The sequence below is a fragment of the Drosophila rhopaloa genome, unplaced genomic scaffold (genome assembly GCF_018152115.1).
Source record: "Drosophila rhopaloa isolate 14029-0021.01 unplaced genomic scaffold, ASM1815211v1 contig_186, whole genome shotgun sequence".
NCBI classification, from domain to species: domain Eukaryota; kingdom Metazoa; phylum Arthropoda; class Insecta; order Diptera; family Drosophilidae; genus Drosophila; species Drosophila rhopaloa.
In genome coordinates, this window is record NW_025335068.1 from 39,733 (window position 1) to 56,124 (window position 16,392).

Sequence of the window (16,392 nt, forward strand, 5' to 3'; positions counted from 1 at the left end):
ATTGAGAGTAAAAAAGCTCTTCTAAGAATTTTTAGTATGATAGGTAAACCAAAAACAATTAAAATGGATCAAGATCCTGGTCTAGTATCTAAATCATTACAAAATTGGTTACAAAAGGAAAATATCAATATTGAAATTGCATATATATATATAGCCGACAAAGAAAGTGTCCATAAAACAATTAATGAAAAGCTTAGAATTATCAATACACTTACAGACGCAGAAGATAAGGTAAAACAGATAAAACTCCTGCCGAAATATTTCTTTATGGCATAAAACCGAACAAAAATATACAAAAACGGAAAGAATACAAGATAGATAAAATTAATAAAAACCGAGAGGAACATAAAATAGATTTGGAATACACTAAAGTTGAAAAAGAAATGAAACGTAAAGCTAAATTAGTAATCCCATTCAAAAAGATAGGAGCATTAGAACAAAAAGATGAAAAGCACTGGCAAGAAACTATGATTAAAATAAATCAAACTAAAATATTTAAAACATCAAGATTTTATAAAATACGAAAACCAATTTAAGCACGAACCGGACATTGCTTTAACATTGAAACAATTAAAACATGAAATCAAGGGAATTACTTCGTCACAAAGACAAAAACGGGGATTAATCAAATTTGTAAGAATAGCTTACAAATATCTATTTGGAACATTAACTGAAGATGATAAAAAGGAGTTGGAAGATAAACTAGAAAACTTACAGGAAAAAATAATTGAAAACTATGAATTTAATGAAATAATTCAAATAATAAACGAGCAATCCATATATATAAACAGACTCGTAAGAGATGAAGAAGAGGAAGATGTTTTGCACATTTTTAGATACTCCCTAAATATATTTCTAGAATACATTGAGGATTTACAAATGAGTTTACAATTAACAAGAGATACATATTTAATCCTAAAATATTAAAACATGAAGATTTATCGAACATAAACGAAGAAAAATTACTATACATATATCAAAACTTCATCTTGGTTAAGCAGTCAGTAAAGACACTTTTATTCTAGCCCATATACCCAATTCATTTAAAGAAACACAAAAATATAGAATTATAAAATACCCAGATAATATAGAACGACAAATTGACATTAATGACAATTATGAATATTTTGTAAACGACGAAAAAAAGGTATTTTACTTGGAAAATTCACCAAATTCATTAACAAATATATTAGACCAAAAATGTATAATCACGGATCAATGTATCTCTCAAATCCTTACTAATCAATTAGCAAAATGTCAACACACTTGTGTATCAGAAAATGATTCTGTAAAATAACATCATTATTTCTTATAATTTAAGTGAAACACAAATTAATCAAGATTGCGAAATGTTCAACAAAACAATTCAGGGTAACAATATAATACAATTAAGTCAATGCTCCTTAGAAATAAGAGATATAGAATTTACAACTTCAAAGAATATAAATGAAATTAAAATTATATTATCCAGCACTAATGTTACTTTATATGAACCAATACGATTGTTAAAACTTAAAAATTCTTTTACCCATCAACAAAAACAACAATCAATCTGTAAGTGGATTGTTTTTACGATATTAATAATTATACTTTTAAGCATCACAACTTACATCATATTTACCTATAGGCGCCTAGCCAACAAAAAATAAATTTTGTTCAAATTCAACAAGGATGTTGTTGAATTGCAGTTATTCAAATCAATCCGACATAAACATTTAACCCCTTTGACATAAATCTTTCCCACGCCTTCGATCGGCGGCACCCGAATTGTAAACATTTCACACGCCTTTATCGACGACGGCAGACATAAACAATATTCTGACCTTTAAACAATGGGTCCAGCCTGAGAACCCAATCGTCAGCATAAAAGCTTTAGCCAATTCAAATTAATTAAACAAAAGATGCAGCCTAGAAACCATCCCATTAGGCCACAGTTTTGACCAATCAAAATTATCTAATCAAAGTCCACTTTCACTGCTCGCGCGCTGTCACCGGTAGAATCTATAGTTATAAGAATAATGCATTTTGTAAAAGCAGTTTAAGATTGGGGATCTAACTTAAAAGAACTTTACCAATAAAGACTCCACTATATATTAAAATAAAAATCGCTTTTTGTTAATATATTCCGAACCAAAAAACATAATTTACATGCAAATTAACTTTCTCACTTGTGAATTAGTTAAAAAAATGTATTTTTATTTTTATTATCACTTATTCACTATTACAATTTTTCAATAGGTCGAACATATTTTATTCACTGCTCTTTTACTTTTCACTTGATTTTTCTTTGGTACTCGGTTTGGATCTCAAAAACGGACTGGACTCCTCGAGTTCAATGATCAATAATAAAACCTCGGCTTAAGAGATTTATCTCAAAAAATTGATAAAGAGAATGACTCAAGAGAGTCGGGAAATAGAATTAAATTTGAAATATAAATTTGGCTGGAAATTGATGTTTACATTAGCGGACTTTAGGGATCACTTTGGAAATCTTTTGTTTGCATTAGCGGACTCAGGACTCGCTTGGGGGCTCCGATGCTTACAGTATGGGCTTGGATGTTTACAGCATCCGTTTGATGCGGACTGCGTGAAATTGATCTGGGTGGGAATAATATAAAAGCGTGTTGACAGAAATAGGTGACCACGGATTTATCTCGGGTCTTGTCAGAGTTAATTGAAAATTGGCTCTCGGCTCAAAGTTGTTTATAAATTGGGTAAAAGCCCCTAAGTAATGTGTCATATAACTCCCCCCATTCTAAATTGAATCGTCCCGATTCATTGGAACTGATGGGTATATTGAATGTATTTGGTTGGTTAATTCAACAATAATATTTTCTTCTAGGCTATTTTCATTGACGGGGATATTATTTATTTCATTATCGGAAATTTTTTTTTCTGGTTCGATTTTTTGCCATGGTTTGAATATTACAAATTTTCTGTATTTGATTACAACCATAATAATTAAATATATAACTGTGAATATGATTAATATTAACGTAACTGGTATTTGGGTTTGTTTAATTTGAATAAAAGGATTTAGTATGTTAATATTATCAAATGAGAGTTCCGAATCATTGGATATAATATATTCGGATACTAAAAAATCTGTGTATTTTCGAGCGGTGTTGTATTCCAATATCTTATTGTCTACATTGGTGTAAGATATATTATTAAGTTTAGAAGTGCCATTAAAGGTTATTAAATATGACCCATTTTAATAAGTGTCACTAACTATATTTTTATTTTTTCTCGGATTTTGTTACAAATAGATTTTTCCCCATTTAGTAATCTGGTAAAACAAGAACCTTCAGGGTTAAGTGTGCAATAATTATTGAATATTTCTGTCTTTAAATTAGACATTACATAGTACTTATTTCTACATTTTGCGACGTGATTGTCTATTAATAATTTTCCATCATTATGTGAAATGGATCTTGAATTGTAAAACAACGATCGGTAATAATAGGGTATTTTATGTAAATTATAATAAGATCTTGGTGCAAAGCGATTTTAAATTCAGACATATCTAATAGGTCTGTTATAATTACTACTTTCTTGTTTATAAATTTCTTGTATATCATCATTATTTAGAATTTTAGTATTAAATACATCAATTTTTGCGAGTGTAATTGTGTCCATTAAATTCATAAGATCGTAAGTAAGCAAGCGCAGACGATATTTTCTGAGTGGAACTTCTTGATCCTTAAAAACTGTTTTGAATTCTTCAGATAACGATTTTATTTCTTTAAATATTTTAGAATTAATAACGAATTATTCGTTATTATTTTGTATTAAATCATCGATTTTATTTTGGACTGTTATGAAATCATCATGATCTGGTGTTCCTGCTATCCATTTTCAAATTGTGCCTAATTCATTAATGCCTCTTTTCGATCTACTGGGTATTATTTGAGAGATATAAGTATTTTGATAATTTTTAAACCGTGGGATATTTCCCAAAGAAAATTCTTGCTGTTATGATTCTTTAGAAATTCTGCTTCAAGATTAATTATATCTCTATAAAAACTTATATTAGTTATATGAAATAAGTCTGCGTATGATTCATAAATAAGAACATCTTTGGTATCCTTGTAAAGAAGGAAATCGTGGTTCGTGTAATCCATTATTTCGGATTTGGTTGTACCTACCAGCAATAATAAGTACATTATTGAAAACATTATCTGGAATTTGAAACAAATTATTTTATATTATCGTTATGAATCGTACGGTTTCCTGTTATTTATAATAACTTTATTAGGGAGATTTTCCTTAACTACTTGTTTTTATACCCGTTACTCGTAGAGTAAAAGGGTATATTGTATTCGTGCAAAAGTATGTAACAGGTAGAAGGAAGCGTTTCCAACCTTATAAAGTATATATATTCTTTTTCAGGATCACTAGCCGAGTCGATCTAGCCATGTCCGTCTGTCCGTCTGTCTGTCCGTCTGTCTGTCTGTCCGTATGAACGCTGAGATCTCGGAAACTATAAAAGCTAGAAGATTGACATTTTGCATGTAGATTTTAGGAGTTCCTACGCAGCGCAAGTTTGTTTCAAAATGGTGCCACGCCCCCTCTGACGCCCACAAGCCACAAGCTGTGGCCACAGTTTTGATGCTATTATGAAAATTTTAATTGATATGTATTTGTTTCGTCAATACCTATCGATTGGCCTAATAAAAGTTTGCCACGCCCACTCTAACGCCCAAAAACCCATTAAACGCTTAAGCCTGGCTAGCGCCTACATTTCCGCCTTTCATGGCGCCATCTAACGGATGACTTTGGAACAGCTGGCCAAGGTGCTCAACAGAGTCAACGTTAATTCTCGATAAGGATTTCTATTAAAGGAAATTTTGATGGTTTTCATTTGTGAATGCCGAACTACATATGTATATCCCAAGAACTATGCAAATCAAATCAAGTTAGCCAAATTGGAGGTCTGAGTCAAACAATGGCGTATGTGTGTATGCTGGTGCAGGACAACAGCTGCCTGCGCTAAAGCAGCGCTGGTGCTGATGCTCGTGCTGTAAAGCTGCCAGCTAAGAGATCGCCGAATTCAAATTGATAATTTGAACTTTTTGTCCTTTTTTCCTGTGGTCACTCTAATTCACATTATGTTAATGAAAAATCTAAATCATTTGAAATGGGGCGCGCATTTTGTCTCTTTTTGCTCCTATTCGTTTCTCACAAGTGCATTCACCTGCGCTAGAGAGAGACGGAAGATGTGCTAGGCAGAATGCAAAGTTCTAGAAGGCACGGTTCGCTGTTAGCAAAAAGGGCGGGAATCCGTGCAAGTAAATTGGCGGTTATGAACTTTGCAGAGCTGCAAACTATTCTGCTCTCGCTTTAGTCTACGACTAACCATCGTATGTGATCTCTCTGCTCGTCTGCGATTGCGATTTTTGTCAGTTTTGCCTATATTAAAACAAATCTCCCTTAACGTAAACTATCCATTTTTACTTGCATTTTTGTAAACTCATTTTTCTGTGCTTAAAACTAACGTAAATTTTGTAAACAAATTGTTACGCGGTCGCGAGTTGTTGCTGCCTCTGCCGATTTGCTGCCGACGTCGCTGCCGTTGTTTGCTGCTGGGCTGGTTGCTGCGCTCGCTGTTAAGTACCCCTTTTAATAATAATATAAGATTAAGTCTTTTTCAAGACTTACTCTTAAATTATTATTATTCATATTTTTCACATTTGCAAATTTTTAACGTAATTCATTTTTTGCCGCTCTGCCCCTTTTAACGTAGATTTGTTAATAATAATATAAGATTAAGTCTTTTTCAAGACTTACTCTTAAATTATTATTATTCATATTTTTCACATTTGCAAATTTTAACGTAATTTATTTTTTGCCGCTCTGACCCTTTTAACGTAGATTTGTTAATAATAGTATAAGATTAAGTCTTTTTCAAGACTTGCTCTTAGATTATTATTATTCATTTATTATTATTCATTTTCAATCGCTCTGCCCCTTTACCCGTATATAAATAAAAGAATTCAGCCTTTTTTAAGGCTTATTCTTATATTTCTATACATTTACGTATATATCTTAGTAATAGTACTATAAGTCTAAGTCTTTTTTAAGACTTACACTTATAATTCTATTATTTATATAATTTATATTAACTATATTATATTATAAAATTTATATTATATAAATATACGAATTTAGCTTTTTTAAAGCTTATTAATATACCTAATCAGCGTATATAATCGTAGTAGTCATATAAATTTAAGATTTAAAAAAATGCCTCGTTTGAATAGACCCACTGCATCTCAGCGGGCTAGGAACCAATTGTTCAGAAATAGGGCCAATAGGGAAAATCCAGAGTATGCAGAGATGGAGAGGGTGGAAAATTCTGAATCTCAGCGTAGGAGAAGGGAAAATGCAGTAGCCAGGAATTCAGAGCAGGGTGTAAATACAGCGTCTCGTAGGTCAAGACGCTTGAATCCGCACACTCGTGCGGGTGATCAGGGAGCAGATACTGCAAGACGTAGGGAAATTCGCTCGAACCCCGTTCTTCGGGCGGGTGAGCAAGAAGCAGATACTGCAAGACGTAGGGAAATTCGATTGGATCCAGTTCTTCGTGCCGGAGAGCAAGCAGCCGACACTCGGCGTCGCTTTATTAGGCGAAGAAACACCGATGAAAGAGCTACAGAGCAGGTTCTTAATACCGCTGACCATCGGTTAAGGCGCTTGGATCCCGTTTTTCGTGCGGGTGAACAAGAAGCAGATGCTGAAAGACGTAGGGAAACTCGCTCGAACCCCGTTCTTCGTGCGGATGAACGAGCAGCCGATACTCGGCGTCGCGCTATAAGGCGACAATTAAGAGAAGTCCGAGCTATCGAGCAAGTTGGTAATACCGCTGACCATCGGTTAAGGCGCTTGGATCCCGTTTTTCGTGCGGGTGAACAAGAAGCAGATGCTGAAAGACGTAGGGAAACTCGCTCGAACCCCGTTCTTCGTGCGGATGAACGAGCAGCCGATACTTGGTAATACCGCTGACCATCGGTTAAGGCGCTTGGATCCCGTTTTTCGTGCGGGTGAACAAGAAGCAGATGCTGAAAGACGTAGGGAAACTCGCTCGAACCCCGTTCTTCGTGCGGATGAACGAGCAGCCGATACTCGGCGTCGCGCTATAAGGCGACAATTAAGAGAAGTCCGAGCTATCGAGCAAGTTGGTAATACCGCTGACCATCGGTTAAGGCGCTTGGATCCCGCTTTCCGTGCGAGTCAGCAAGCAGCCGATACCCGGCGTCGCGCTTTAAGGCGACAAATTAGGCAAGTCCGAACTACAGAGCAGGTCCGAAATACTGCTGACCGTTCGGAAAGGCGCTTGGATCCTGATTTCCGTGCGGGTGAACAAGCAGCCGATGCTCGGCGTCGTTCTCTGAGGCGGTTGGATGCTACGTATCGTGCGGGTGAGCAAGAAGCAAATACCCTGCAACGAGCGCAGGCAAGATCAACTCAGGATCGCTTACTGCAGAGAGCGCAGGATAGGTTTAGGAGAGCTACGGCTAGGAGTTTTAGGGAACGTAGGGCCGTCGAGCAGGCGAGAAATACACTGGCTCGACGAAGTGCTCGTATAGCTGCTCGACAAGCAACTATCGATGCCATTCGAAATATTAGTCAGAGAGTTAGTCAGTATAGAAGCCTCAGTGGCAATAGGGATGCAGAAAACCTTCGGAACGCAAACCGAAGTCAGGAGATTCGACTTGATTTATCCCAGGGAAATAGGACTCCTAGAAATATACCTATTGGATTGGATGCTCACATAGCCAAATTCAATAGGTTAGTAAAACTTGGCCCCGATCAGATTTGCTTCTGCTGCAAGGGATTGTGGTTCCCCAAGCAAATAAGTAAGCTTTCTAGAGCCTATTTGGAAGAAAATAGCGAATTTAAGGAAGAGATTTACCAGAATGCAAGCCAGCTTGCTTTCACTGGGGAATCCTTTAAGTTCTGTGGCACATGCCACGGCAATATAAAAGCCGGAAGAAAGCCCAAAGGTGCCATTTCCAACGGCCTAGACTTCCCAGAAATTCCTCATTCCTTGGAGGAGCGACTGATTTCACCTCTCCTTCCATTTATGATAATTAAGTCGATAGGTCATGAGCGTCAGAGTGCAATAAAAGGAGCTGTTGTAAATGTCCCCATTCCGGTTAGCAACATCGTGACGTCCCTTCCACGAGCTTTCCACGAGGCAGAGGTTGTACAGCTCCACCTCAAGCGAAGAATGGAGTACGGACATGATTTCATGGCAGAGACCATTAGGCCTTCCAAAATTGCTGACGCCATCAGGTACTTAGTTAGTACAGAGCTTTACAGAAAGCACAATGTGTCAGTGAACGAGCAGTGGATCTCTGATTTCACATCCGAAACTGTTCCATTCGTAGCTTCTCAAGCGGACTTAGCCTTTGTAGAGGGACAACTAGCCATCCAGCAGGAGGATGTAAACTTGGAGGCGGGAAATTCCGAAGAGAATGAAGAAGCCGAAGAGCTAAATCCTGGAGGACAGGAAACTCTGCTTGAGAATAACCAGGCACACAATGTAGGAATTCCGAGAATCACAATGGCTCCAGGTGAGGGCCAAAAGCCTCTCGACGTGATTCTCGATGTCGACTCCGAAGAATTGGCGTTCCCAAGCATTTATGCTGGCGTCAAGAGACCATCTTCGGAAAGTTATACAACCATAGTTAGATCAGAGCTTAGGAACGTAGATAGAAGAGGTTGTAGAACTGACAAGTTGTTCTTCAATTATAGAAGTTGGAATTGTTGAAAATTCGAAACAATATTTCAACTTGCCTACGTAAGCGGAGCGCTTCTAGCGCGATAACTGCCGCCAACGTACTCGATGAAGCTTTCATGGGAAACTTAATTTCCCATGATGACGGATATCGAATTCTTAAGGACATTCGCACGTCTCCTGCTCACTGGGAAGATGAGAAGAAGAAAGTCATGGCTATGATTCGCCAATTTGGTTTGCCAACTTTCTTCATAACTCTGTCGGCCGCAGAAACTAGGTGGCCAGAGCTGCTAGTACTGCTCAAGCGCAATGTAGATAGGATTGACATTAGTGAGGAGGAAGCTTTGAACTTACAGTTTAGAGAAAAGGCGCGGCTGATCAGAACTGACCCAGTGACGTGTGCTAGGTATTTCGATTATAGGTATAGGGAAGTTCTAAAGCTCATGAAGAAGCCGGGGGGAGTCTTTGGAAGTAACTTTGTTACTACCTATTATTGGCGAGTTGAGTTTCAACAGAGGGGTTCCCCTCACATTCACGGCATGTTTTGGCTGAAAGACGCCCCGGAAGTGGATTTCAACAGTGAAGAATCTATTGCTAGTGTAGTAGCCTTCATTGATCAGTTTGTAACTGTAGATGTTACAAATACAGATTTGGCTCCGTACATTGAATACCAAAAGCATAAGCACGGGCATTCGTGCCTTAAAAATGTGCGCGAATCCGTTTGTCGATTCGGTATTCCATACCCCCCAATGCCCCGCACGGAAATATTGAAGCCACTTCCCGAAGAAACTCCCAATTTGTCTCTTCATCACGAAAACTATCAGAAAATTCGCAGTCTTTTACTTCGCGATCAATCCGAGGATTTGATTAGCCATCTTAGCATATTCGAAAATTTTCTTTCTCACGATGAGGTGAGCCTCAGTTACGAGGACTATATATATGCTATTAGGTCTAGTTTGAAAAAAACACAGATTTTTCTGAAGAGAACATTTGCAGAAATTCAAGTTAACGCCTATAATAAACACATTCTTTCAATGCAAAGGGCAAATATGGATATCCAGTTAATTTTGGACCCTTTTGCGTGCTGTAGCTACATAATTAATTACATTAACAAGTCCCAAAGGGGTATTTCGAAGTTAATGCGCGAAGCAGCTAATGACATTCGAAGAGGCAACTCAAGCATTCGTCAAAAGCTACAGTATCTCGGTCACAAGTTTATTTCGGGCACTGAGATCTCTGCTCAGGAGGCCGTATATTGTTGTATGGGATTGGCGTTGTCAGAAACAAGCAATAAATGCGTGTTCATAAACACCTTCCCTCCAGAACAACGAGTTCGTATGCTTAGACCTACAAGCGTTCTGCAAAATATGCCTCAGGATTCCACTGACATCTTTCAGAAAGGTTTGCTGGACAGATACGAACAAAGACCAGATTCCCATGACGGCCTGTGTTTAGCCGATTTTGCTGCAAATTACGAGTATTCTAAAACCCGTGGTAGAGCTCGCCAAGGGGAAAATAGTAACAATGAGGCTGAAGAAGAAAATGAGGTCTTAGGAACAGTTTTTTTCGCACTTCGCGATGGTAGTGGATTTATTAGGGAAAGAAACCAGCCGAGTATCATTAGGTATAGCCCCTTTAATATTAATTCTGATAGGCCCAACTATTTTAGAGCATTAGTTATGCTATATTCTCCATGGAGAGATGAACAGGTAGAATTGTTTCAGAGAAATTGTGAGGAGTTTTATCATGAGCACGAAGAGGCTATTAAAGCCAACTTTGATAGGTATAATGCCATAGACAGCTTAGAAGACGCGCTCAGAAGGGCCATGGAGGCTGAGGAAAGTGGCGAGGAAAATATAGATGAGGAGGCCGCAGTTAATGAGGAGTTTAGGGCCTTAGCTTTTCCAGAAATATCTTCTCAAATAAATGTTTTAAACTTAGACGACCGTGTTCAGGAAGTAGATCCGGATAGCAATATCCGCATAATAAAGCTCCCGCCAATTATTTCCCCTGAAAATTTAGCCACCTTAGTTAGGTCTCTTAATTTAAAGCAAAAAACTTTCCTTACGCATGTCTTGCACAATGCAAGGATAAATGCTAGTTTCCATGAGTTCGTAGGAGGCGGAGCAGGTGTCGGCAAGAGTAGACTTATATCCACCTTATTCCAGTCCCTTTCCAAGGAGTATAATGGTAGAGTAGGATGCGACCCAACTTCTGTTAAAATACTGCTGTGTGCTCCCACAGGCAAAGCTGATTTTGGAATCGGAGGCTCCACTCTCCATTCCATGTTCTCTCTCCCTGTAAATCAGGCTGGGTCTGCATTTAGGAGTTTAAGCCCTGATCTGCTAAATACCCTGCGTTCAAGATTTATTGATCTTAAAGTTCTTATAATAGACGAAATTTCTATGGTCGGCGCAACCATGTTTTCCCATCTGGACTCTCGCCTTAAGCAAATTTTCTCCAACGTTGATACTCCCTTCGGAGGCATTTCGGTCATCGTGTTCGGCGATCTTAGGCAATTGCGGCCAGTTTGTGATCGTTGGATTTTCCAGCCGCCGTCGCATGATCCATACAGCGCTATATTTGGATCCCACCTCTGGAGTCCTTTTAGGTTTTTCGAGCTCACAGAGATAATGCGACAGCGAGATGACCAGCCGTTTGCAATAGCACTCAACAACATGGCGTCCGGCCAAATGTCGTCAGAAGATATTGTCCTACTTAGAGGCCGCACTTCCGTAGAAAGTCAGATTCCAAATGACGCCATTCACCTTTTTTCAAGCAATCAGGACACAGACCGATACAATAGGGACAAGCTCAACTCAATTCCCACTGATCAGTTCATTTCGGAAGCCATTGACTCTGTAAAATCTGCACATATTAGCTCAGAGCAGGGGAACAGATGTCTGGAACAAGCTAGGGCATTAAAAACATCTGAGACACAAGGTTTGTGTACCTCGCTCATTTTAAAAACCACTGCTAAATACATGATGACGGTCAATGTAGACACATCAGATGGTCTCGTAAACGGAGCCACTGGTGTCCTTAGGGAGATAGGTTTCAACACGTCCAACTCTCCAAACATTCTTTGGATACAATTTTTAGATGACAGTATAGGAGTAGCTGCACGATCAAAGTGCAGTCATCGCCAAGAGGCTTCATGGACCCCAGTAGTTAAGATCATAAAAAGCTTTCAGATTAATTCTAACCAGGCCACAACCATTGACCGAAAGCAGTTTCCAGTGGTACCTGCAGAAGCAATAACTATTCACAAAAGTCAAGGCGCTACGTACAGCAAAGTGGTGGTTCACACTAGTCCTAGCATGCAGAGAGCTGCGCTGTACGTAGCCTGTAGCAGAGCCACAAGTGCAGCAGGTCTCTATATTATTGGACCTTTCGTCCCCCAAGATCCGCCCAGGGATCGCCTTCCGAGGAAGAGCTCCGAGAACTGCGTTCCGCTAAGTTACTGAGTACCCATTTCGATTGTTTACTCAATAGTCCGAACCTTCATGTCTTTTTCCATAATACGGAAAGCTTGCACTGCCACATTAGCGATGTGTGTTCCGATCAGCTAATGCTTATGTCTTCCATTCTGTGCTTTGTTGAGGCTTCCACATACTCAAATGAAGCATACGACATTCCTGGCTTCGCCACAGCAGTGCGACTAGATTGCCAGTCAGTAGCTAACGGAGCTCGACCAAAAAGAGGCATTCTCGTATTCGTTCGAAACGAACTCTTTGAGAATGTCAGTCTTTGTTCAAGTGGTCGCTTTCTGGCTAATTCCTCAAATTTAGCCTCTCCAGTGTTCGAGTTTGCCATCTTTAGGTACCGGTCTTTAGGGATTGTTGTTATTTATAAAAGTCCGACCTATCCGTTGTTAAAGTTTGAAACAGAGTTTAAGGAGTTATTTCAGCGGCACACATTTTTAAATAGTAATAGTTTAGTGTTAGGAGATTTCAATTTATGCCTTCACTCCATCTCTGGCTGCTGTAGGAGAGTTTTCAATTTTTTAGCAGATGTAAAAGGGTTTAGTTCGTTGCTAGATTTTGACTCGTCGACAACCAATTGCAATACGCATATTGATTGGGCGTTTTCAAATATTTTCGATAATAGGGCCACTGCGCGCACATTTGAGACTACATATAGCTACCACAGTGGTATATTAGTTAGCGTTAGGGAGGCTGAATAGGTAGGGAAAATTGTATATATTATATTTAAAGTATGTATATATTTAAATTAAACAAAAAACAAAAAGCCAAAAAAAATTAAATAGTTGCATGCACAATTTTTTTATAATATGTATATATTTAAATTAAACAAAAAACAAAAAACCAAAAAAAATTAAATAGTTGCATGCTCAATTTTTTTATAGTATGTATATATTTAAATTAAACAAAAAATCAAAAAACAAAAAAAAGTAAATAGTTGCATGCTAAATTTTTTTTATAGTAACTAAATTAAATTTTATAGTAAATTAAACAAAACAAAAAACCCAAAAAAAAAATTAAATAGTTGCATGCAAAATTTTTTTATAGTATGTATTTTTATTAAAAAAAAAACGCAAAAACCCAAAAAAAAAAAACTAATAAGTAAGGTCAAATAAGTATTAGTAGTAAGTACATAATTACGCCTTCCGTATGTTACGGATAAACAAAATTTTGGGGAACATGGAGATTCCAAACTTGAATAAAGTTTGGCAACTCAAGTCGACTCGTAGGTCCCCAAATTTTATTTTGGTTTGAAAGACCCCGTTGCAAATCAACGGCCTCCACGTGGTGTTCCCTGGGTACCGATTTTAACATAAAAATCGGGAGCTAATTCGAGCGGCGAAAAACATACAAGAAGGCATATTTATTTTAAGTTGTTTAGCTGAGTAACGGGTATCTAATAGTCGAGGCACTCGACTATAGCGTTCTCTCTTGTTTATATCTAGAATTAAGCTTGTTTCTTTCCCCGTGTTTCTTTTTGTAAATTACCTCTCCTATATGATAATTCTTATTTTGTCTATCTTTATTGTGGAAATGCAACGATTTCTCTTGAGCTTGTTGCAGTAATTTAGGAGTTTCCTTATGTTCGATTTTCCCTAAAGATTATAAAATGAAAGACCGATTTTTAAGGGGATACGGCCACAGCCCAAACCGTAAGAGCAAGAGCAGCCAAATTTTTTCACAGTATTCCATTGGGGGCGTGGGCGCCCACTAAGATCCGATATGTCCCCCCAGTGGCCCCAAACAGCTCCAACATCCATTATTCGGAGCAAAAAGTTGATGTATTTAAGCTTAACTTCTAAACTGGTTGGAATTTCGATATTTGGTTTTTTCCGAATTTTAGGTTTTGAAAAGGCCTAATTAGAAATCTAAAAGAAATTTTGATAACCCCCATAATTTGGGGGCTACACTTAAAATTAACTTTTCGATTTAAAAAATCTAAACCGCTGCTCCGATTAAGATGATTTTTCGCTCAATAGTTATTCTATGGCCCAAATGCTTAATTTTAATTTTTCAAGTTTTAAACATTTTTTTAAGTATTTTTAACGAATTTATTTAGATTTTCTAAGTCATTGCGTTGCATTTTGCGGGAGCCTGTCGAGAGAACGAAACCCAGAAGCCAAGAGAGCGACGGCCGAGAGAGCAACAGCCAAGAAAACTGATGATGGGGAAGGGTAGTGCTGCAGGGAAAGGGGGAGGGGAAAGAGGCAATTTAAGTTAAATTTGTTTTGGATTTTAAAAACTTAAACTGCTGCTCCGATCAATATGATTTTCGATCAATAGTCAGTCCTGTGGATCAAATGCTTAGGTTTTATTTTTCATTTTGTAGCAGAAGTAAGAGCCTTATTTAATTTCCACCATGGAAGAAAATAGAAAATTACTACAAATTCTGTAAGCAAAGCCAAAATGTTTCCAAGTTAAATATTAATCTTAAGATTCGAACTTTTGACCAAATACGTATGTACATATGTATATTTGGATATGTTTTGATTTGCTTATATGTACAATACATGTACATACATACAATGTGTGTGTATGTTTCTATTCGAAAGTAGATAATGTGCTTAAATACAAATAAAATGATTTATTATACCCGTTTATCGATCAAATGTGGAATCTGAAAATAATACGTTACTTTGCTGTTTTTGTATTGGATGCCAATCTTTTACTGTGTGTACAAAGGTTTTCGGTTCATTCAAAACAAGAAATTTGAAAACAACAAATTCCAATTTACAAACAAGTATACATATTTGTGCGCAAATTAAAATTGCATTGATAACATTGTAACTGATAAAAAGTATACAAGCTCACGACTTTTACTTGGATCACTTTCATCCCTAAAGATTAGAAAATGAAAGACCGATTTTTAAGGGGATACGGCCACAGCCCAAACCGTAAGAGCAAGAGCAGCCAAATTTTTTCACAGTATTCCATTGGGGGCGTGGGCGCCCACTAAGATCCGATATGCCCCCCAGTGGCACCAAACAGCTCCAACATCCATTATTCTGAGCAAAAAAAAGTTGATGTATTTAAGCTTAACTTCTAAACTGGTTGGAATTTCGATATTTGGTTTTTTCCGAATTTTAGGTTTTGAAAAGGCCTAATTAGAAATCTAAAAGAAATTTTGATATCCCCCATAATTTGGGGGCTACATTTAAAATTAACTTTTTGATTTAAAAAATCTAAACCGCTGCTCCGATCAAGATGATTTTTCGCTCAATAGTTATTCTATGGCCCAAATGCTTAATTTTAATTTTTCAAGTTTTAAACATTTTTTTTAAGTATTTTTAACGAATTTATTTAGATTTTCTAAGTCATTGCGTTGCATTTTGCGGGAGCCTGTCGAGAGAACGAAACCCAGAAGCCAAGAGAGCGACGGCCGAGAGAGCAACAGCCAAGAAAACTGATGATGGGGAAGGGTAGTGCTGCAGGGAAAGGGGAGGGGAAAGAGGCAATTTAAGTTAAATTTGTTTTGGATTTTAAAAACTTAAACTGCTGCTCCGATCAATATGATTTTCGATCAATAGTCAGTCCTGTGGATCAAATGCTTAGGTTTTATTTTTTCATTTTGTAGCAGAAGTAAGAGCCTTATTTAATTTCCACCATGGAAGAAAATAGAAAATTACTACAAATTCTGTAAGCAAAGCCAAAATGTTTCCAAGTTAAATATTAATCTTAAGATTCGAACTTTTGACCAAATACGTATGTACATATGTATATTTGGATATGTTTTGATTTGCTTATATGTACAATACATGTACATACATACAATGTGTGTGTATGTTTCTATTCGAAAGTAGATAATGTGCTTAAATACAAATAAAATGATTTATTATACCCGTTTATCGATCAAATGTGGAATCTGAAAATAATACGTTACTTTGCTGTTTTTGTATTGGATGCCAATCTTTTACTGTGTGTACAAAGGTTTTCGGTTCATTCAAAACAAGAAATTTGAAAACAACAAATTCCAATTTACAAACAAGTATACATATTTGTGCGCAAATTAAAATTGCATTGATAACATTGTAACTGATAAAAAGTATACAAGCTCACGACTTTTACTTGGATCACTTTCATCCCTAAAGATTAGAAAATGAAAGACCGATTTTTAAGGGGATACGGCCACAGCCCAAACCGTAAGAGCAAGAGCAGCCAAATTTT